Source organism: Augochlora pura, chromosome 9, assembly GCF_028453695.1.
Source record: "Augochlora pura isolate Apur16 chromosome 9, APUR_v2.2.1, whole genome shotgun sequence".
Classification (NCBI taxonomy): Eukaryota; Metazoa; Arthropoda; class Insecta; order Hymenoptera; family Halictidae; genus Augochlora; species Augochlora pura.
Window position 1 is genome coordinate 5,280,242 of NC_135780.1, and position 22,418 is coordinate 5,302,659.

General features: G+C 43.7%; 1 long non-coding RNA gene across 1 annotated transcript in view; it reads left to right on the forward strand.

Annotated features, from left to right (window-relative positions):
* Nucleotides 1-21,310, forward strand: part of LOC144475340 (uncharacterized) — a 105,624-nt gene extending 84,314 nt beyond the window's left edge. Inside the window, exon 3 of the long non-coding RNA XR_013494856.1 lies at nucleotides 21,221-21,310. This is a non-coding gene — a long non-coding RNA (uncharacterized LOC144475340). The remainder of the gene's footprint in view (nucleotides 1-21,220) is intronic.
* The last annotated feature ends 1,108 nt before the right edge of the window (nucleotides 21,311-22,418 follow it).

A 22,418-nucleotide genomic window follows, 5' to 3' on the forward strand; every position in this document is an offset into this window, starting at 1 on the left:
TCATTTAACGAGCCCAAGGGTTCAACCCTTCCGATGCCTTTCCACCCTTCGACAATATTTAATGCATGTTTTAAGCGTAATTAAATGGCGGAGGGGTTTATCGTCTCCGGCCACGTTCACCCTCCCACACAAATTATCGCGTTTAACCCCCGGCCGATCTCGTCTCTCGCCGATTGTCACCCCGCTCCTACCATCCGCCCGCCGTCTCTCTCTCTCTCTCTCTCACTCTCTTTCTCTCTCTCGGATACCTTCGCCGCTCATAATGTACTTTTCATTAGCCACGAACCCTTTCGCGGGAGTGGATTCAATCTTGGAATATTCATCGCCTCGCGCGCAACCCTTCTCTATTACGTTACTTCCCAACACAAACACGTCCGTTCCGCAGCATCGCAGTTATTCAACAGGTTTTAATTAGCGTCGACACTCTTTACACTTCGACCCCTTTCGCGCGAATTATTCTCCTCTCGATCGTGTCGCTTCCGCTGCCGTTTTGTTGGCGCAGCATTTAAACGTAATCGAGATGCGCGCGAAGGAAAAGATGCAAAGTTTCAACACTTTGCCGTCTTGTACAAATTTCTTCGCTCGCCGCCGGCCGTTTTTTGAGGTTATTTGGAGATTATATATCGTCAAGTTTTACTAATCTCATCGTTAGCTCTCACGAGTTTTCAATCCCTATTTGCATAAAATTCAATATTTAATAATATTGAATATTTAATAAAATTTCCTATTTAATAAAATTTCGAAAATATATTTGTCAGATTAATGTACTTCTTTGTTCACATTTTCTTCTTTGGTAATTATTCAGTATTTCTCTGTTAACTCTTTGAGGCACAGGATTTCAGATCAAAAATAGTCCCAGGAATTTTATCGAATTATAAATGAAACAAGATTGCTATATTTTTATTAATAAAGGTACAACATCGTGTAGAAACATAACGAAATAGTAATACTTAATTTAATTTGTCGTTATTGGGCACATTTGTTGTCTTTTTTGGGTTTTGGAACATACACGGCATTTTTCAATCTCATACGGCAAAGTGGATTGGAACATCAGAGAAGTTGTCCACGCATTGTGAATAATCTCTCTTTATATATATTAATTAGCAGATTCGTTCATCTAGTATCATGAAACAGCACAAGTACTTATAAAAACAAGAACTTTGCTGACGTGTGCAACTTATTGTTACTTAAACGAAACGACAACAGAACGCCACGCCATATTGAAAGGTACCATGCGTGCTACACCACCGTAGTGTCGCCGGCCGTTGAGCGATACTTTGCTTGTTACACCACTATGGTGACGCCGGACGGCACAGTGTTCTATATTATATGTTATAATCGTTTTTTTTAATTATTATCATCTTGTATATTATGGTCGTTAAGAAGTCAGTGCATGAACAAAATAAACCACAAAAGGACTAGAATTCCTAGGAAATTGCGCATCTTCCAATGGTCGCCGCGTCGATTGAGAAAGAAGCGATTGTTCCGTAAAGAGTCGGGGGGGTGTTTCGCTTCGGAACAATCGCGCTTGACTTTTCACCTCGTGGCTGTTATCTCCGTGTAATATCTCTGCGAAGCCGCAGCCTCGGGCCATGGTATATTCACGATACGGGGTTGGCCGCCGCTTCTCACCCTCCGTCGTCTCTCGAAGCTCTAAAGCCCAAGAATAACCCTTGCTTTGCATCTCACCTGTTGCTCGACACCCGACCCTCGACACTCCTGCCGGTACTTTAGGGGTGGCTAATTAAAGAGTCAGACGGCGGCTGGTTTTCGCGGTGTTTAATACACCATTGGCTCACCCTCCGCCCGAGCCCCCATCGCCGCTTCTTCTCCGCCGTGCCGGGCGCCAGGACAGAATCCCGGAGACCACTCTCTCTCTCTCTCTCTCTCTCTCTCTCTCCCAACCCCCGGGCTTTTTGTTCCTCTCGGTTTCACGGGCCTGGAATTAATTAGCGGCTCTGGTTAAGCGGGGGCGGTTACCGTAGCGGCGACTCATTTAAAGGATGTTTATTTTAATTTCACCCCCATCAGAGGGGGTGGGGAGGCAGCAGGTCTCGAGAAACGGCTGGTGACTTTTTATTACTTAATTAACTTCTTCCTCCTGCGCCGCCGTCTTCTTCATCACCTCGGGCCACCGCAAGGTGATCGCTGGCACCCCTAAAACTCTTCTCTCTTTACCATCCGACGGCCCGCTAAGCATCCCTTCCATAAACTGTCCCGCGTACTTGCACGTCTTCTCTCTATCTCTTTCTTATTCCCCTCTCTGTTTTTTTCACTCCTCCTTTACCACCGGCCGGCCATTTAAACGAGACTTGCGCCGAGATTCTTCGCAGCAATCATTTCCTCGTTATTTTTCATCCGTGTAACCGGCGCGGCGACCCGCGCGACTCACTGCCTAATTATCGCCGCGAAAATGATCCTCTCGGTGAGACCGCCTTTCTCTCCCTTTTTTACCTTTCCCCTCCCCGACACCCCCTCCCCCTGCTCGCCCTCGCCGCCGTCGCGAACCCTGTGATTATAATGCCAGCCGATGCGCGGTCCCAGAGTCCTTTCGGAGCAACGGGACGGCCGAAACCGAGAGAGAGAGAGAGAGAGAGAGGGAGAGGGAGAGAATCGTTTCACGTGAAATTGCTGACGGCTCTCTGCATTTCTGCACGTGAAACCTTCCTCGAGCGGATTCGAGCGTGCCACGGTGTTGCAGTCGTGGAATCCTGGAACGCGGCGAAGGAAAGCCGGCTTGCGTGCCGCCGCCGCCGCGAAAGACACACGCGGAATTAGGAGCTAACGTTCGCTAGGTGACCCGTTCGATTGTCAGAATTCGAGGGGCCTTCGGCGGAATGAATGCAACGTTGGGACTCGTTCGGATACTTCGACGGGTTGTCGTGAAAATCACTCGCACAATTGGGAGGCTGTTTGCAGAAATTTGTTCCTCAGCGCAAATGCAACCCCTAGAGTTATTAACCCTTTGCACTCGAGCGGTGACTCTGAGTCACCGCTAAAATTGTTACAGCACGTTCCGAAATCATTTTAATGTTGTGGAAAATTAAATTTCATAAATTATTAAAAGTATAACTGTTGTTATATGAGTTACAGGATACAATTTCAATTGAGCATAACCTCTTTACCTTATAAAATGGAAATTCTATACGTTAGAAAAATGATTTTAGAATTACTGTTAAAATGGCTTCGAGTGCAAAGGGTTGATCCCTTGCGCTATAATAACGAGTCGGACGCCTGGCGAAGGTTTTGTGCAAGATCTACTGAATACGAATATTATTAACCCTTTGCACTCGAGTTGCGCCTCTGAAGCGCCAATGAAAATTCTTATATAATTTACAAAGTAATATTGACATTATTAACCCCTTGCACTAGGATCTCTTTCAAAACTTCGTCGATTAATATTTCTTCGTCCTTAATAATTTTCTTGATGGAACAAGAGGATCTTTGTTTCCTGATTATCTTCATTTACTTCCATTCTAAAATGTTGACAACAGAAAATTCAAATTTCGTTTCAATTTAATGCAAACGACTAGCAGTTATATTTATTAAATTATGTACGAAATATTCGACCGCGAAGGGTTAATATTTAAAAATCGTTCATTTATCACCATCATCAATGTCTATAACCACATTGATACGGAAAATTAGCCTGAGAAGAATAAGAAATTAACAGCACATTTTCCTCGAGCCGCGAACACCGTAATTACTTAAAAGAATCGCCCGAGTTAAAGCGGGTCTAATCCTAATATTCGTTTATCAGCGAGCCGGTGGATTATTTCGAATATTTCTCGGGTAGCGCAATAAAGAAGCAACAATGACTAAGCAAGCTCATCAAGCGGGCGGGCTTTAGCCTCTGGCCCGCGTAACAGGAATTAATTTCACCGGGAGAAAAGAATCCCCGGGCGGGGGTAGGTTCTCGGTTAAGAATACAGCGAGACGAGAAGAAAAGGAACTGGGCGACGGGGGTTGGGATCGAGGACGGAGAGAGAACGAGAAAGAGAAAGAGAGAGAGAGAGGGAGAGAGGAAGGGGAGCCTCGAGATTATTTCGTTATGTCTCGAGGTGAGTCGAGATGTCGGGCAATTAGACGTCGTATAATTATCCCCCTCGCCCTTATTAGCCCGGGACCCGTTTGAGGTGGCAGCTGTTGCCGCGATATTCCGTCGCGGAAGTATACAAGCCCGCCGCGCCAATAGCAAAGTATAATAACGGGATATCTTCCGCCATTTATTTTAATATTCCGCCGGCGGCTGATAAAAAATCAGGGGGGAGAGGGGGGAGAAAAAACAGTTCAATTATCCCAGGACGAATTTTATCGCTCCCCCGTTTAATCCGTTTCGTTGGCCGGCCGCTGTTTCGACAATTAACAAGGGCTCTCTCTCTATATATATATATATATTACTAAATTAACTATCGCGGCGGCGTGCGAGAAAAACGGGAACCTTAATGGAAGGAGTAATGAACGAAAAATCCGGATAATGCGTCGTAATGAAAATTAAAAAAAAGAGAGAGAGACGCGGCCTAAGAGAAACCCGAACACCAGGGTAAGGAACTTGCTGCTCGAGATACGGCCCCCACCCTCACCAACCCCCCGCCCTCCCCTCTCTAACCCCGATCTTTGTCTCGGTGAACCGCGCTTTCAGAATTCTTCCATTCTTGATAATTATCCTACCGTCCAAGCAGTCCTTAATCTTTGAGCTCGCCTTTCAAGGAAAGCTCCTACCGAATGAATGCCCGGCCTCGGCGAAATAATATTTTATACACAACAAAAGCGGCCCTCTGGTCGGGCTGCTGCTGCTGCTGCTGCTGCCGCTGCTGCCCTCCTTCACCTACACCTCCAACCTTCGTCCTCTCTCCACCCTCCGCCTCGGTGCGATTGTTATCGCGGAGACGTTACCTAGCACCTATACAGAACTGGCTATTTTACTTTCTTCCCTTTCTTTTTCTCCTCTTTACCGTTCATCCGACGAGCCACGATCCATTGATAGCGCACTCGTTCCCCACGGCCGTATATTAATCGTAATTTCGTGCTCGCAAAACTTAGTTTAATTGTCGTGAAAAATTATTTCGACGATGCTTGTGTAATTTTATTAACGTTCGTAGGTGCGTTGAATAATGTTGTTTTTGGGAGATGCTGTGAATCAATGCGAACGTCATTTTTACGTCTCGATAAATATAACAATATGATCTCATATTTACAGAAATTTTTAGGCATAGAGAAATTCAATGTTCGCTTGTAATAAATCTTTGAGGACTTGTTTTATGGTATTTACGAATGAGTAACCGTAATAAATATTCAACATTAATTAATATCAAACTGTAAACGATGACATTTAGTTTTGATACTTTTCATCTATATTTAAATTTAATTAATTGACGCTTGCTGTAGATCTTTAAAAACGATTTTTAATGGTCACAAATTATATGAATATCTGTAACAAACATAATAATTAATATTAAGCAATAACAGAGTATTGTCTAGGTTTTTATGAGTTAAATATAAATTTAATTTTTACTTCAGAAGAAAAAGCGCAGCTAAACAGAATTAAATAAATCACATCACCACTATTTAATTATCAAATAAACCAGTAATTTAATTTTCTAATACGAGCTCGATCGAAATAAATCGCCAATGTATTTTCGAAGGTGAACCGAGCCCCATTGAAAAGAAGTGAGCAATTTCCCCGCGAACGCGGGCAAACATTTTTCGGAAACACACTTATTTAGCAGCCATGTGACCAGCCCGAACTCCGAACACCTCTGGGGACCTCTTCGAGCTTTTGTCGAGCGTATCGATCTGGGTTAGTTCACACAAATTCTCGCGTCGCGGTCGTCCATGCCCGTACAATAGAAATCCATCTCTCGAAATTTCATGGCTGGATCGGATTTCATGTAGTCCCCGCTTAGGCCCGGGATATCTCCGATCGCGGTCCGTCCGGAGTTAATCGTCATTAATCTTCATCACCGTATTCCCGATCATTTTTCTTGTAGCGGCGCGCGCGCGCGTCTGAGACGTACGGCTGGTCCACGCGGCATCTCATTTAACCGTATAAATCACGTTGCTTAAAACTATGGCCAGGAGAAGCTGTGTTCTCGTCGCGGCTAAACGAGTCCTGGCGACGCGTCTCCATCGTTCTAGATGCGAGCGTACGAAGAGAGAAAACATGAGAGATGGGAGGAGAAAGAGAGCGAGCGAGAGAGAGAGAGAGAGAATGAATGTAGCGTTTAGACAAATACGGTCTATAATTTTCAAGAATCTTAGTAAAATTTCTTATTTACTCATTTTTCGATCATTTGAAAATATATATTGCACTGCAAATATTCTGCTTTTTCTAGGTATATAATTATAAGAAATATTACAGTGCTGAAGAAATATAATATTATATAATAATAGAAATATCACTTGCACTATAATAACTTAATAATTACTTAATAATTATTATTATTAATTTTCCACAATATCGAAATCAAGAAATAAGATCTTCAAAAAATAAAAGAAACAAAAATCACAAGGAAAAACAGACAAATGGATCTGTTGCTCTGTTACACTCTCGCTCTGTTGTTCCATTGCCCTGTCGCACTTTTGCTCCGTTTCATTATTGCTCTTTTACAATGTTGCACTCCTGCTCTGTTGCACTTTTATTCTGCTGTTCCGTTGCCCCCACTTTCCCCAAAGTTACAGAGCAAAGGGAGCGAGACAGCCCAGAGACGGAAAGAGAGTGAAAAAGAGATAAATAGAGAGAGAGAGAGAGAGGGGTGGGGGAGAGTGAGATGGCAGGAGACAAGCGAGAGTCGGTCGCGCGAAATAATTTAAATCGCGCATACCGGGCCCAGCGCCGATCCTCGATCACGGTCAAGATTTCGTGGGGTCACGTGAGAATGCGCGGCAACAACGAGACTCAGAGCAGCGGAGCCGTAACGAGGCCGTGCGCGGTTGGTTTAAGCGCAATTAATCTTCGTTAAGTAAGCGAGCGGACCCTTCTGCTTGCATCGCGCGGACGCCTCGCACACACACACACAATCGCACAGCCAACGATTCTCCACCAACACCGTCGCGCGTACGCGGGCCGTCCCGTGACGCCTTTCTCGCGTGGCGCGGACTGCGGAGCGTGTGGTGGAGAAAACCGTGAAGCGGAGTCGCGAGCAGTCCCATATCTCTCGCTCTCCTCTCTCGTCGGGCTCGCGTGCGCGCTTCCCTTACCCCCGTAATTCGTTCCCCATCCGTATCCTCTCCTCGTACCCCGTTCCGCCGGCGCTCTCCTCTCTCTCTCTCTCTCTCTCTCACTCTCTCTCTCTCCGGTTAGTTATGCTTGTACCTCATGTACGCACACACCCCGGAGCTTTGATTAAATCTGGGTAATTAAGGGAGTTAACCTCGACTTAACTTGACTTAACGCAGTCACGCCCGCTTGCCCACCCCTCTTATTTACACCGTTTACACGCCGCTTTACATTGTTCCGAGGAAACGGGTGTCTTCGCGGCCCCGTTTCCACGCGGGGATCTCCGCGCGCCTCCTCGTTCCTTCCTTCGCGCGGGCCCGAGAACGAGCCCGACGCCGCAGCGGCCCGGGTTCCTGCACGCACGCACGCACGCCTCCCCGGTTAATTGCTGCACGCCGCTAATTACACAGCTCCGTGCCCGTAAGGGGAACCGGTGCGTGTAGCGACATCGTTCCCGATGCAAATGAAGCGCGTGGGCTACGCCGCCTATCCCTCTTCTTTCTACCTTTCTCTCCGACTGTCCCTCGCTCTCTTATTCTCTCCCTCGCTCTTTTGCTCTCTGTATCGCTCTTTTGCTCTCTCCATCGCTTTTTTACTCTCTGTATCGCTCTTTTGCTCTCTCCATCGCTCTTTTGCTCTCTCCTTCGCTCTTTTGCTCTCTCTATCGCTTTTTGCTCTCTCCTTCGCTCTTTTGCTCTCTCCTTCGCTCTTTTGCTCTCTTCGCTCTCTTACTGTCTCCCTCTCTCTTTTGCTCTCTCCCTCGCTCTTTTGCTCTCTCCCTCGCTCTTTTGCTCTCTCTATCGCTCTTTTGCTCTCTCCATCGCTCTCTTACTCTCATCGCTCTCTTACTCTCTCCCTCTCTCTTTTGCTCTCTCCCTCGCTCTTTTTCTCTTCACTCTCTTACTTTCTCCATCGCTCTCTTACTCTCCATCGCTCTCTTACTCTCCATCGCTCTCTTACTCTCCTCACTCTCTTACTCTCCCCGCTCTCTTACTCTCTCCATCGCTCTCTTACTCTCCTCGCTCTCTTACTCTCCACCTGGCTCCCTCATTCTCCTCTCACGCTTTCTTTCTCTCTGTCTCTACCTCTATCTCTTTCTCCGCCCTAATCGCGCCCGGAAGGAGCCGGCCGGATTCTCGGTATCGGTTGACAGAAGCGCGATTGTGCGTTGAATAATTACAGAGCTCGGTGGCTTTGCCTACGACTTGATCAGCCTTCGTCGACCAGGAAGCGGAACCCGCGCGCGCGCGCGCGCGAGCATAGGTCTATTCGCATACGAGACTCGTCGCGGATCATTTAGACCCGCGCGGTCTGTGAGGCTGCTTCCTGTAACAAACCAACATCTCCCACTACGTTTTGCCGCCATCAGCGTTTATAAATACCTTGTATAGGCAGCCGCGGATCTTGCTCCGCTTATTGTTGACTGCTCCGTCGGCTGGCATGTCTTTCGTTTCATTTGATCCGCGGTTTACAGGGTTCGAATAAGGGTCGAGGAATAGCGTCGATATCTGTGTCGCCTCGACTCGAGAAATCGGGGATTATCGAGGCGAGGAATTAGATAAATTTTTAATCGGGGATCGAGATTGTTATTATATTATACTATGAAACCGAGGGTTGTCGAGGCGAGGAATTAAATCAATTTTTAATCGGGGATCGAGATTGTTATTATATTATACTATGAAACCGAGGATTATCGAGGCGAGGAATTAAATAAATTTTTAATCGGGGATCGAGATTGTTATTATATTATAATATGCTGGGTATGTTGTAAGTATCTTGGTCTCGATTTTTTTAGAATTCTCGATTGGATTGAATAGGATATACCGTTAAACACAAAATCGTACTTTTAATGAATTTTTACCGAAGTTTTAATGAATCGAAGTTGTTTGTATATTTTAGTAATTAAAAAGCATAATATCAAGCGTATTCGTATGTTTTGTAAGAAGTTCGTGGCTATTTCTATTACCATTTTCTTCAATTTTATTCTTCACCATCAACTGAAGAGTAAATTTCAGATCGCCATGGAAAATAAAGACGTTTGTCATCAGTTGTACGAAACAAGTAAAATGGTTCTTGAATCGTTTGAAGAAATGATCGCTGGACTTATATAAAATCTATTAACGAACGCACCACCCTGTCCGCGGAGGAATTTGTACAAACAATTAGCACTATGGTAACAGTCTATTTTACTTTTTACCTGCACATATGATACAAACGTTCGAGCCTTAATCACTGCTGTCCCACAGCAGCTCCGCGTAATCAATCATAATAGTTAATAATTGAACATGTTGAAACACTCCGAAGCAGCTTATTAAGTATATTATGTACGACAAGCTTGCGCCGAACATTTACGACTCGGCCAGCGAATGCTTGCTCAATTACGCGTTTTTACATTCTATTTTATGGAAAACCAGAAACGGCCGACGACTCGTTTAATTTATTCAAGACATTACTAGCTTCCGGATTAAAGAAAAATCATCAATTAAAGCAGGCTCCGCTTGTACGGCAGACAACCGAATCTACGATAAACGCGCGGGCATCCGTGGCTCGCTTATATCGCGTCGCGATAGTTCTTTTGTATCGTCTTCGACTCGCGAACGCGCGCTCGGGTTATTTAAGTTGCTAAGTAGTCAAGGTGAAGGGAAGCTGTATTAGCTCCGGAGTGCAGCGCCGGTTTCGCGAAGCATTCTTTTTCTTTTTTCTGTGTTCCGCGCGCCGCGGACGATTAGCGTGACGGAAGGGGATAGATTACGCGGCGCATAGTTATATTAATGACAGGCGATTTGATTCGTGTAGGACAACTGATTCTACGAAAGCGAGACCCAGCGAGCGTACCTCGGTTTCGCAGCAGTCCTGTCGCTTCGCGTGAAAGTTGAAATTAATGCAACCAGCCTCTTACAATGAACGCACAACTTCTCCGCTTGGATCATCGACAACTAAATCGTCGTAAATGATGCTGGGAGGTAGAAAGCAAAATTATTATAAAATGTATATAGTATTTATAGTCGGACGGGAAATTATATTGTTAACCCTTTGCACTTGAAGACACTTTCACTGCAATCTCAAAAATTATTTAATCTTTTTCTACGTTATTTAACGTTATTTAGCATCATTTGACATTATGATAACGTCATCTAACGTTACTTAACATTATTTAACGTTATTTGACATTATGATAACGTCATTTAACCTTACTTAATATTTTTTGAGGTTATTTAATATTATTTAACGTTACTTAACATTATTCAAGGTTATTTGACATTATGATGACGTCATTTGCATTATGATAGCGTCATTTAAAGTTACTTAACATTATTTAACATTACTTGACATTATGATAACGTCATTTAACCTTATTTAATATTTTTTGAGGTTATCTAACATTATTTAACGTCATTTGACATTATGATAACGTCATATAACGTTATTTAATATTCATCGACGATATTTAACACTATGTAGTGTAATTTTATAAAATCTTCAGGGTTGCATTACATCGCGTCGTAAAGGGTTTATTTCGTGTTGAAAAGATTAAGACTTTTCTTTCGAAAACTGCGCCCACCTGATTCGTCCAACCGGTGCCCACGAAGCTATCCATTCGACCGTCGACCCCCGAAACGCAGTGAATAAGAAACCCTCGAAAAACGTGACCGGAAGAATGCGTCCCCGCTCGAGGAGCAGACGGGGGAGTAGCAAACGAACGCGGCGCGAACCGGCCGAGTAATTAAATCGATCCTGTGCCATCCGGGGCCGGTGACATCGGTATGCCCCTGCAATTCGACGCCTTTCGCGCTATCCACGCTATCGTCGTCGCCCCTTGTTCCACGACGAGTGCCTCCTGTAAAGCACACGCAATCCGAAGAGGCGCGCTCGCTCGAGCTCGCGCTCGCGCGGCACGCATCTCCAGTCATGGCGTTGCAGAAACGTCGCGGCGACGCATGAGTTCCGCTTGCATTCGAGCGTAAGAGGAGAGGTGCCTCGCCTAATTAGCCCGCTCGGGTATTTCCGTCGCGTGACGTCACGTGAGCTCGTTTGCCTGGCCCGCGGCCAGCTTTTCCGCCGAACTATAAACCATATTCACACCCACGCAACACAATTAGCCGCGACCACCCAGGGAATTATAATATCCACGGAACCCTCGCGCAAGCCGCGGCTCGAATGAAGAACGGTCGTCTCTACTACCGTGCTTTCGCCCGCAGACCGTCCAGATACAGCAGCAGCAGCAGGAGGATCAGCGGCCCGGGGTGGATAACGCTGAAACGACCGCGTTGGAAGTCGCTCTGTAATCTCACATACGGTTACTCGATTTAATATTCGGACACCGTGGCACTCGCGTCGTTGTTGCTCTATATATTTATTTGAAATGGTTCTGTCGAATTTTTTGATCTGTTGTAGTTTAAAGTACATATCTTAGTTTACATGTAAAATCATTTATTTTTCATTACTATATACGTAATGAATAACGTAATTATAAACGTAATTAGGTCACGTTTTAATGTCGAAATAATATTCGGACATATAATATTACATAAGGTTCTTTCCTTATATATAATAAATAATTTTAATATTTTGTTGGATGTCCGTCTTGCTTCATGACATGCTTCAAAAGTGTCCAAACATGTTTGGAATTTTAAGAAAACCTAAAATAATGTTTTCAATAATGTAATGCAGCAGCCAAGAGAATTCTGTTTCCCAATTTTCATTTGGAAGAAATTTCTCCAATAATAGATTCGTCATATAATAGATACCCATAAAATGGTAGCCGATTTCGAAGAGTCGAAACACAGCAAAATTTTCTACGAACGTCGATGTATTAGCCCGCGTCCAGGCTGAAATTAAATTCGGTTCCACCGTGAAAAAGAGAAATCTGTGCGAAGCTTGGATTTCCTGTACTTTTTACTTAAGAGATAAGCTCCGTGTTTTAGAGCCTTGCGGTGGAACGGTGTCGTAAAACCTTGGGAGGGGATGCCGGGGGTAGGTTGTAAGGGGGAAACAACCCCTCGGAATCGGCCCTTGAGTCGCGGCAGTCAGTAGATCGTGATGCCACGGGGTGGAGACTCGAATTTTAAAGTAGCCAGACTAAAACCAAAACTGTCTGATATATCCGTTCCGCGCACAGTTTCCCTTTTCATCCGAGATATTCTTCTTCCTGTCGCATGCGCCGATCCATTCTACGAACGACAATGATCGTGACTGTATCGTTTCAGCGTTTCAAAGTTATTTCTCGAAGCTTTAACTCGTCGTTGACATCCGGCTATTTACTTTAACCCTCTGCACTCGAGTGGTGACTCTGAGGCACCACTAGAATAATTTTTGTAACAATATTATTTAGATTTAAAAAATTATCAAGTAGTAAAACTGTCGATAGGAGCCACGATAATAAATTTTCTATGCATAAAAATTTATTTTGTTAAATAGAATGGAAATACCACGAACCAGAGAAATTATTTCAAGCAGTTAAAATGGCTACGAGTGCAAAGGGTTAACGTTCTAATTATCTCTCGTTTATTTATCTCTACATAATTATTTGTACATTTTTTTATCTCTTGCCAACTTGATCAATAGCAGTCACAGGTTTATGCATGAACCTATATCCTAAATAAAAATTTAACCCTTTGCACTCGAGGTTTAAGCCTAGATCTAATACAGCTATTTTAACTAACTGCAATTTATCAACATGAGATTGAGTCTAGTGAATAATAAAACTGTAAATTATTGAAGGATCTTCAATAACGTCAAAATTATTTCGGAAATGACACAACAATTTCCATTGGCGCCACAGAGTCGCCACTCGACTGCAAAGGGTTAAACCTTCTCCAGCATCGACCATATCCCAGTCTCATTACGAGGATCCTGGGTGAACGAAGAAACTTCCACTTACGCGCGTCCTCCGCGAAAATCCGATCTTCCGCTCGGCCAGGCGTCGACGGCAGTCTCCCCTCGCGGGGACGGCTCGCAAACGAAAAATCTGGAACGGGCGAGGACCGCGGGAAGCGTGAATTCGGCTGATCAAACGTGACGACTATCGAGAAATGCCTTTCGCAAAGCGGAAGAGAAGGACGCCGATAAGGGGTGGGAGAGCGCTACCTAGAGCACTAGGGTGGTGGGACGAAGCGCGTATATAGGGTGGGTCGCGCGGATGGCTGGGCGAACAAGGAGAGAAACCGAAAGACAGTAAAGCATAGAGCGAGAGAGAGAGAGAGAGAGAGAGAGAGAGAGAGAGGGAGAGTGGCCGCGGGGTGAGGTATGTGCAGGCGGGGGTGCCCTGAAAGTCCTTTCGCTAAAAAGGAGGGCCCGAAGGGGCGGCGGCGGCGGCGGAAGGAGCCCGTAGGAAGGAGCGAGAGTATAAAACGCGGGAAAGAGAGGAAGATGGTGAAACGGCCGTGGGAGGAAGTAAGTATTGATTCAGATTCAGCTAGTTAGCTATGCTCGAAGCAAGCACATCCCCACCACCACCGCCCGATCTTCCCTCGGTCACCTTTTTCTCCGGCGCGGCGGGCACGATCCCCCTTCGCCTCTTCTTCTTCTTCTTCTTCGTCTTCTCCTTCTGTCTATTCCCTCTGTGTGTAGGGGGATGGACGGTTAGCGTCGGGTGAGAAGACGCCGTGGAGCACGAGGGAGCGAGGGGGCGGGGGAGATGTGGAGGGTGCAGCAGGGTGGAGGACAGCCCCGCGGAATAGGGTGGAGCGAACGGAATCCGCGGGCTGCTGCCGGAGGAGGCGTATGTAGAATGGAAAAACGTGTAGACCCCGGCGCGAAGGTGCAAGATGTAGGAGGTGACAAGCATCTCCTTCGATCTTTCTTCCCTTTGTACCCTCTCGTTCCTCTCGGTCCCTTGTTACCCTCCTCCTCCTCCTCCTCCTCCACCTCCTACGCCGCTCATCCTTCTTCGATTCCTCTGGCGACGAAACCCTCCCTCGCCTACCCCCGCGCCCCTGTCCATCCTCTCTCTCTCTCCCTCTCTCTCTCCTCCGCACTAGTTATCTGTCTATCATTGTAGCTCCCTTTTATATTCCCATAGCGACAGTCTAGATGCACTCGGCAGCCATATGAGGCGTACGTTAAAGCGCATGTCGATATTTCTTGCTCGCCCGAGAGCCGGACGGAGCTGAACCGACGCTTTTGGGACCGCTGTCGCGGAGATTTTTCTGGCTGGGTATATTTAATTTATTGATTTCATTGTTTGCAGCGCGTTATTAGCGTTAATAGCGTGATTTAGTTAGTTAGTGATTCAGTGATTTAGTTATTTAGTTATTTACAGTTAGTTACAGCGTGGATGGTTTTTGTCGAGTTGCGTGATTGCTTGGATTCGAACGAGAATAAATGGAAATAGAGGGTGATCGATTTTGGTTAATGTTATTCGAGGAATTCTTTTATTCTGTGAAATCATTGTTAAACAATAGATTCTAGGCATTTGTGATAGAAATAGGCAGGTCTCTAAAGTAAGCGAAGATTTTGTTTCCGGTTGTTTCAAATTGATGAACACAATCTTTATTTTAAGATCCCCGGTTTAGTAATTATTTATTTGCAATATTTTGATTGTCATAGCAATATTAACCAGCCACGTGATTTACAACTATCCAATAATTAACATGTAATTATTAATAGCAATAAAAATAGTAATAATTATACATGAGTAATTGTAACATAAGACGATAACGATCACCCAAATTAATTTGTTTTATCCTTATACAATATTTGAACTAAAATTCTCCTCTTTAACGGACTTGTCGTTCTACAAATTACTTTTTCATTCTACTAATCTATATTCATTTCGTGCACTCCTCCTTGTAATCTGTTCACAAGAAACGGCACGAATGGACGTCTCACCGAGAAAGTTCTTATTTTTATGGCCATTGTATCGTATCCTTCCAAGGTGTTACTTTATACTATATCTCTACAGTTTTCTATACGTTCGCCGTTGTCTCGCCTGTGTTGCGTTTTCACGAAACTTTAGAAAGCAACGCAGCTTCCCCCGGTACACCGCGTCCCGGTGACAACGTATGCAAGCGGAGCAAGCAAAAATGGGAAACTTAGCGACTGTTCGAGCGTCGCGACGCCTCGTTCCGCCTTGTATTTCGTGGTTGTCAGCTTTACGGGCGTCCCCATCTCGCGGAGTTTTCTGCAACCAGGGCGTCGCGACGCCTTAGCGGCTAATAAGAGACGCTGTCCGAGCCGAGCGGCGTCCACTCGCGTCGCGGCACTCGCTGCGGACACGTCGCACCTATAAGGGAACGTTTTTCCTCGTTTTTGTGGACTTCGCTTTTCCTAGGCCCTTACGTTAAACAATATTCATTGCTGTCGACGAATCAATTTTAACCCTTTGCGGTCGGTGCCGTTTTAAATGGAAATCGGAGACATTTGTTTAGACTCGGAAAATTCCATATTATGGAATTGCATTTTGTGATTCGTGTTAGCAGAGTCTAATGCAGGATAATATAATTATTTCATACTAAAAAATTTACAAATTCTATATTGTATTAATCTGCATATTCTATACCACAAAATCTACAAATTCTTGGTCGATAAAATGGAGAAACGACAAACTGAAACGAGTTTCATTCTAACGATCGAGTTAAACATTTCTCTAAATTTAATTTTTAATACAAAATCTCCATACTTCTAAACTATAAAAACAATTTTAAAATATTGAAAAGAATTCTTGCAATTTTATTTGCATCTCGCTACGCTGTGCTCCGCGTATCGAAACATTAGCAACAATCACGTTGCTAAACGGCGAGCGCCATGCATTTAACGCTTAACGAGACGTTTCGTACAGTAATTTATTGCATCGATAAGAGGAGCACAACCGTGCGTGGCAGCGGCAGCAAGATGAAAAAGTAATTTGCAAATTTAATATTGCTGCCGCGCGGAGCGCATCGACCTCGATGCCGATCGTATCAATCTAACAAAACATTATCCAGTTACTATTTCGCCCGATTACGTAGCCGGCCATTTATTCAGCGTGTCCCGCGGAGCGACGGAGAAGTATTTCGCGTCGCTCCCCTTAACAACGATCAGAATGTCGTTAACAATAAGAAAAATCGCCGCGGCGAACGCCGGTCACGCATTCCTATATGTATACATCGCGCGTCGTGTCGCTCCCGACGAAATTGATATCGGTGCGAAATCATTATATTGACGCAGCCACACTACATTGGCTGCAATTTGCGTAACGATAACAATCAGCTTTAAGTGGAACAATAGACCGACGTGATGGTAATTAGTGCCCGTGTACCGTCTGGTGTGATGACAATTGCGCCAACAGCGATGGTAAATGGTAACATTAATAATAGCCGCGCCGATAGGAGGCAACACACACACACACGTACATACAACGTATATATATATATATATATATATGTATAATACCGCATCGCCGCGAATAATGGAGCGTTATTATTCTCTTCCGTTAAATATTTAAATTGAATGGGACGGCCGGCCGATTCGACTGCGCGATCGTAAATTGATTTTCAAAACGATTTCTGCGTTACGCAATCGTTGTTTCGTTCGACGAACCGTGTCCGTCGGGTTTTCGATCCTTTTCGACGCGTTTACGCTTACGTGGATAATTTTATTGTAACGCGGAAATATTTATGGCCCAGACACACTTGTGTATGCTCTGATAATGCAGTCGCGGTGTTTAACCGTAGCGCGAGCGCGCGCGGACAATGGCCCGGTGTTGATGGCCCTTTTTCCAAATCAAACTTCCACGTCGCTGGATTCTTCCGCCCCTCCGTTATCGCTCATTCCCCCGTCAAGATTATTTTTATATTTTCTTTTACTATTTTTATATTTTGCAAGCGAAATTTTCAGACCCTCGAAGAACGATATTTTTATTTTTACCAGTTCGCTGGACAGCGAATCTTTATGCATAGTAAAATTCGTCTGAAACTATAACAGTAATTGAATAACAGAATTTATAACAGTAATTTAATAACAGAATTTGTAACAGTGATTTAAACAACTTGGATCGTCCTTGATTTATTGTAATCAGTGAAAGAAGAAATAGTTTCATTTTATCTCTGCTTTTCTGCAATTATTTCTCCTTTTGCTGATTACAATAATTTGAGGACGATCCAAGTTGTTTAAATCACTGTTACAAACACAGAAAATTCGCGTTTATACCATCTCAATAATTTTCGCCTTTACTCGTTGTACTGTGCAACTCGGAGCAAAAATTAATCGCGAAAGTCTCTCGGGAACAGCTTGTTTCGATAAACAAGGACGCGATTCCGCGGAGACAATTCAAAGGGAGGAAAGGAGCACGTCGATGCTGACACGATCATCCGGTAGACTGTTGCGAAGCCGCGAGTCCAACGAACGGAGAGCGGGACAAGGGAACGAGCGAAAAAAATCAGTTGGAAAATTTTTATCGCCGGGCCCCGCCAGGACCACGACGGCGAGCATTGAATATAGGGACAGAGACGAAATGTTCTCGAGGCGGCTCGACGACGCACGGCCGACCTTTATTGGAATATTTATGGCGGCTGGCCTGTACGAGACGAATTTTTATCGATCCGTTTCTGTTGCCCCGCGCGCGCCCATCGATGCTAGGTTTCGGCTTCGATCTTCTCCTGTCGACGGAAATCGCGATATTTATTCATAAGCCTCGGTTAGGATACGCGCGCACGGATCGCGCGCATAATAAAGCTCTCGTGTATTGCCCGGCCGGCTGTCGCGCTTGTTCTATCTTGCCGCTTCCACGTGGATCCGAACAATGCCGGACATCTTGCTCCAATTTCTTTCTTGCCGGCGCTCTCTTGTTTACGAGTTCGCTCCGTCCATTGTGTTTTAACGCCTACGGCGCCGCCTTAGAGTTATATTAGATTCTTGAATAAATTCTCGCGCATTTTATTCGGCGGAAATGTGGACGGTTTTCAGAACCGATAAACAAACGCGTGGTTGACGCTGTAGCGAGCAATCGTGCACTGAAATTTAAGGTAAAATACAGTACTTTCTTGACGATGAGTCACTGTTTAATATGAAAATTATCTTGAAACATGCTGTAACAATTTTCGTGGTGCCTCGGAGTCACCACTCGAGTGCAAAGGGTTAATGTAGGAGACTAATCAGATTGTACTATATGCTGAATATATATCTCATAAATATATTGATATATGCTACATTCTCACAAAAATAACAATAATATCTAGGCTTGTAATTCTACTTCATAACTCAGACAAATTAAATATAACAGTATTTCTAAATACATTAAATGTTATTATTTCGCACTTCGCCTCTCCATTTTCTCACATATGAAATAATTGATAAAATGAATGCATAAAATTCACAATCTAGTGATAACAATATCTTCGACTTAAAATAACCATAAACGACAATTTATGTTATTCTTCCACACTCGAAGCTATTATAAAATCAGAACTAAGATATTTCTACCAACATATAGTATTTTACATTATTTCTGCATCGCGTGCATTCGAAATATATAACTGTAATAACTCTTCAACTATAAAACAATTTAATAACGTAAAGGTGATTTTAGTAGATGACGTAGCCACTTTTCAGCACCGCAGCCATTTCAGCGCAAAACATTATAATACATTAAACAATGTGCACATTAAACCTGCAACGTTAACGCCGCGTTATGCATAAGAAAAAAAAGAAAAAAGAAAGAAGACTCGACCCTGCCTCTCTTTATTCAACGACCGAGAATATACCATCCAGCACGAAATGGGTCATAATTCAGCGCTACCAATATGTTTTCCGGTGTGTGCCCACTCGCTCTTCCATTCCGGCTCGTCCCGGTGCTTTGTTTTTTTCCGCCCCTGCCTCGAAACGCTCCGAGAACCGCCTACAAACTTATTACCGGCTCTCTCGCTCTCTCTCTCTCTCTCTCTCTCTCTTTCTCCGGTGCTAGGTGTTATTAAAAATTAGGGAGTGGATTCTAGACACCGGTTGCAAGTCACCGGGCCTAAGTAACCGAGAGACGTGGCCGCGTAATTAAAAAATTACAGGGACGGCCGGGGGCCACCGGTTTGTTAGTTTTACCAGGGGCGAGGAGAAGATGAGTGTGCGCGTTTCGGGGTGAAAGTCAGGTTCCTCGGTTCATTCATGGCGCCAGGAAACGGGCCGGGGGAATACTATAATTTTTAGTTTTATCCACGCCTTATCTGCGCGCTCCTTTATAACCGAAGCGTCGTCGAAAACTCGCCCGCTTCCTGTGTACACTTTTATTGCACCCGTAAAAGAACAAACGAAATCTTATAAGTGATTATCTCGCTTTTTAGATTTTTCGATATAAACATTTCGCGTTTTATCGGGGACAATTGTTGTTTCATTTTCAAGCAGCTCAGTTGTTGTTTGATAATTTCTAGCAGATTAGTTGTTTGATAATTTCAAGCTGCTTATTTGTTGTTTAATAATTTCAAGCAGCTGTAGTTTCATAAATTCATTAATAGCGAGTAGAAATTTGTTAATATCATTTAATTAAATATTTAATAATACCATTTTGTGAGAGTCTATATGCTTGTATTTTCGTTTTATTGTGTTTGTATTTTTACGTGCTCTCGTGGACGTACAAATTGTATTAGAAAATTAAGAATACTGTTACTTTGTTTCTGAGTTATCCAAATAATTAATAAGGTTATTAATATAAAAAGTTTATTAACTTTAATAAAAATATTTGACAAAGATATGCAGTCTATTAATAATCGAACGGATCCTCTGAAATACAGCAGAACAAGTAATGTTTTGTTCAAAGTTTCAAATTATGTGCAATAAATCGCCGAGAGGCAAAACAATAGAATAAAACCGAGAGAGAGAGAGAGAGAGAAGGGGGGAGGGGGCTGAATTGTCCGAGCAGCTAAAACAATAGACGAAGAAAAAACGAGGAGCATAGGATACACTTAGCAGAAAAAAATTCGTAGGCAGGAGGAGAAAGAAACTCCTGCGTGCAGAGCGCAGGTTATGGGGGTCCTCGCGGAGCTAAAGGAAAGGGAAAAAGTTGCAGGTAAACCTTCTGCCAATCCCTTCGTCTTATTCACGATACTTTAATATCGGATATAGCAATAAATTACATATCGACGTAAAAGCGGCTTCTCTGCTCTCTCTCCTCTCTCTCTTTCTCTTTCTCCTGGCAACACGGAATCCTCACCCCCTTGTGTCTTCTGCTCAGGACCTCCGCGTCTCTCTCTCTCTCTCTCTCTCTATCTTTTTCTTTCTCTCTCTCTCTCTCTTTTTCTTTTTCTTTCTCTCTTTCCCCTTTCTTGCTCTTTCTTTGTATACACGTGAACAGGCGGGGTAATATAATCACACTTAATGACACTCGATACGAACTTGTAACATCGGCATTGCACGAGATACCGGAACGATAAGGAACGTGTTTTTCGGGACACACAGTGCTCGTAAGTCCCGGCATTACATTGGGACCGAGGGCACACACCGGCTGCCCCGGCGCAACTCCGTATTTATGCATTGCGTGGTGGCTAATCTGGCCGGGCTTAAACCCGCGGTTTAATTTAGAGCTGGACCGCTCGTAATATTTAATGTCCAGTGGCGAGGATATCGTTCAACAATCCGAATACATTGTACCGTGGACGCGACGGAATTTAAGAGACGGCTCGCGCGCCGTTCGAGGGTCGCCGGAATCGAACGCGGACCAGGGGGCGATTTTTGCCTCGCTGCACAAGTTTCGAAAAATCTTATCTACCGCTTTGTCTATTTTTTTAAAGCTTGCAAACGGTTTTGTTTAAACAGTTGCAATTGTTCCGCCCGCGGATCCCCTACGTCGGTTCGGTTGCGCCTTCTTCGAGGATGGCGAATTTTCAAATGATGAATTTTTAAATGCAGTACGAGCTTCGAGGTGAGAAAAACTAGAGGTGAAAAATCAGTTTAGAGTAATTAACACGAAGGGTAAAATATATATATAAAATATAATTAACTTAAAAATTGTTTCAAGTTGTTGCCTAAAATTTTTTTCAAATTCCACCTAATCTTCATCCAATACTGGATTCTATTGTTAATGTATTTTCTTTTCAGAAAATTTTAATGGATTTAATGCATCGAGCAAATACTAATTTGCTGGTAATGCGCTTCGCGTTGCTGTACCACGATACCAGTGGCCTGAGGGGGATTTCCTTGTATAATCGCGCGGCACTCAACGTGTTGAAAAGGTTCGTACGTTTTGTGTGAAACAAGTGGACAACAAAGTCAACGAAAAGCACGCTATAATTATTTTTAACATCCCACTTTACAATCGAAAACTGTTTTAAGCCTGGACTGTATTTTTATTTTATATTAATTAGTATAACTTTTATTTTATATCAATTAGTATAATTTAATTGGGGAAATTGTGGCACTTTTAATGGACTTTTAAACGGGAAAATATTTAATAGTGTTAAAATTATTTTGGACGCGGTGTAAGAATTCTCATCGGTGACTCAGAGTGGAAAGGGTTAACGCTAGAGCCAGCGACGTCAAAACGCGACTGTAATGTACATATTTGTATAAAACTATAAGGTTGGATTTGTGTAAATCTTGTACGATTTCTATCGTAATGCTTGAATAAAGAAGTCTGAAAATTTCTCATGGATATGTTTTTATAGGATTTGCAATGGAAAAAGCAGAGAAGTCATTTTGACTGGTAATTCTAGTTCCATGCCGACTATGGCCGAGAAAATTGGAATTCTGAAAAATTGTTGAAAATGAACGTACAGCGAGCGGTGTTGCGGTGTAAAGAACAGAGGCCGGTAGTTCTGTGTATTAGCATTTTGTAATTACCTTATCGAGAGGATCGCGCTGTAGCGTACCGTATCGAGCTTGTATCTCTGTTACGTCCTTCGCACCTTTGTGTGACACGCGAGCGATTATCATGGCTTCGCTGTGTTCATCGTAAACGTCCTGAACGCGGAGGATTAGCGCTCGTACAATTTCCCACCAATTGGCCGGTTCGCGGAAAGAATCCGACCGATCATTAAATTAAACTTATTCATCGACGCGTTCGATATTTATTTATTTATTTCTATATTTATTTTTTATTTCTATTCGCACGTTCCTGCGAATCCTCAAGGAAACCGAGAATTGAGCAATTTAGCCAACGGTCTATACACATAACTTTTGTTTCTTAAATATTACCTTGAAATTGAAAAGTTTGCTAAAAAAATTTTCAGAAAATAACAATTTTTGCGAGAAAGAATTCGTTCAAGCATATATTATAAGTCGCGGAAAAATTAAATAA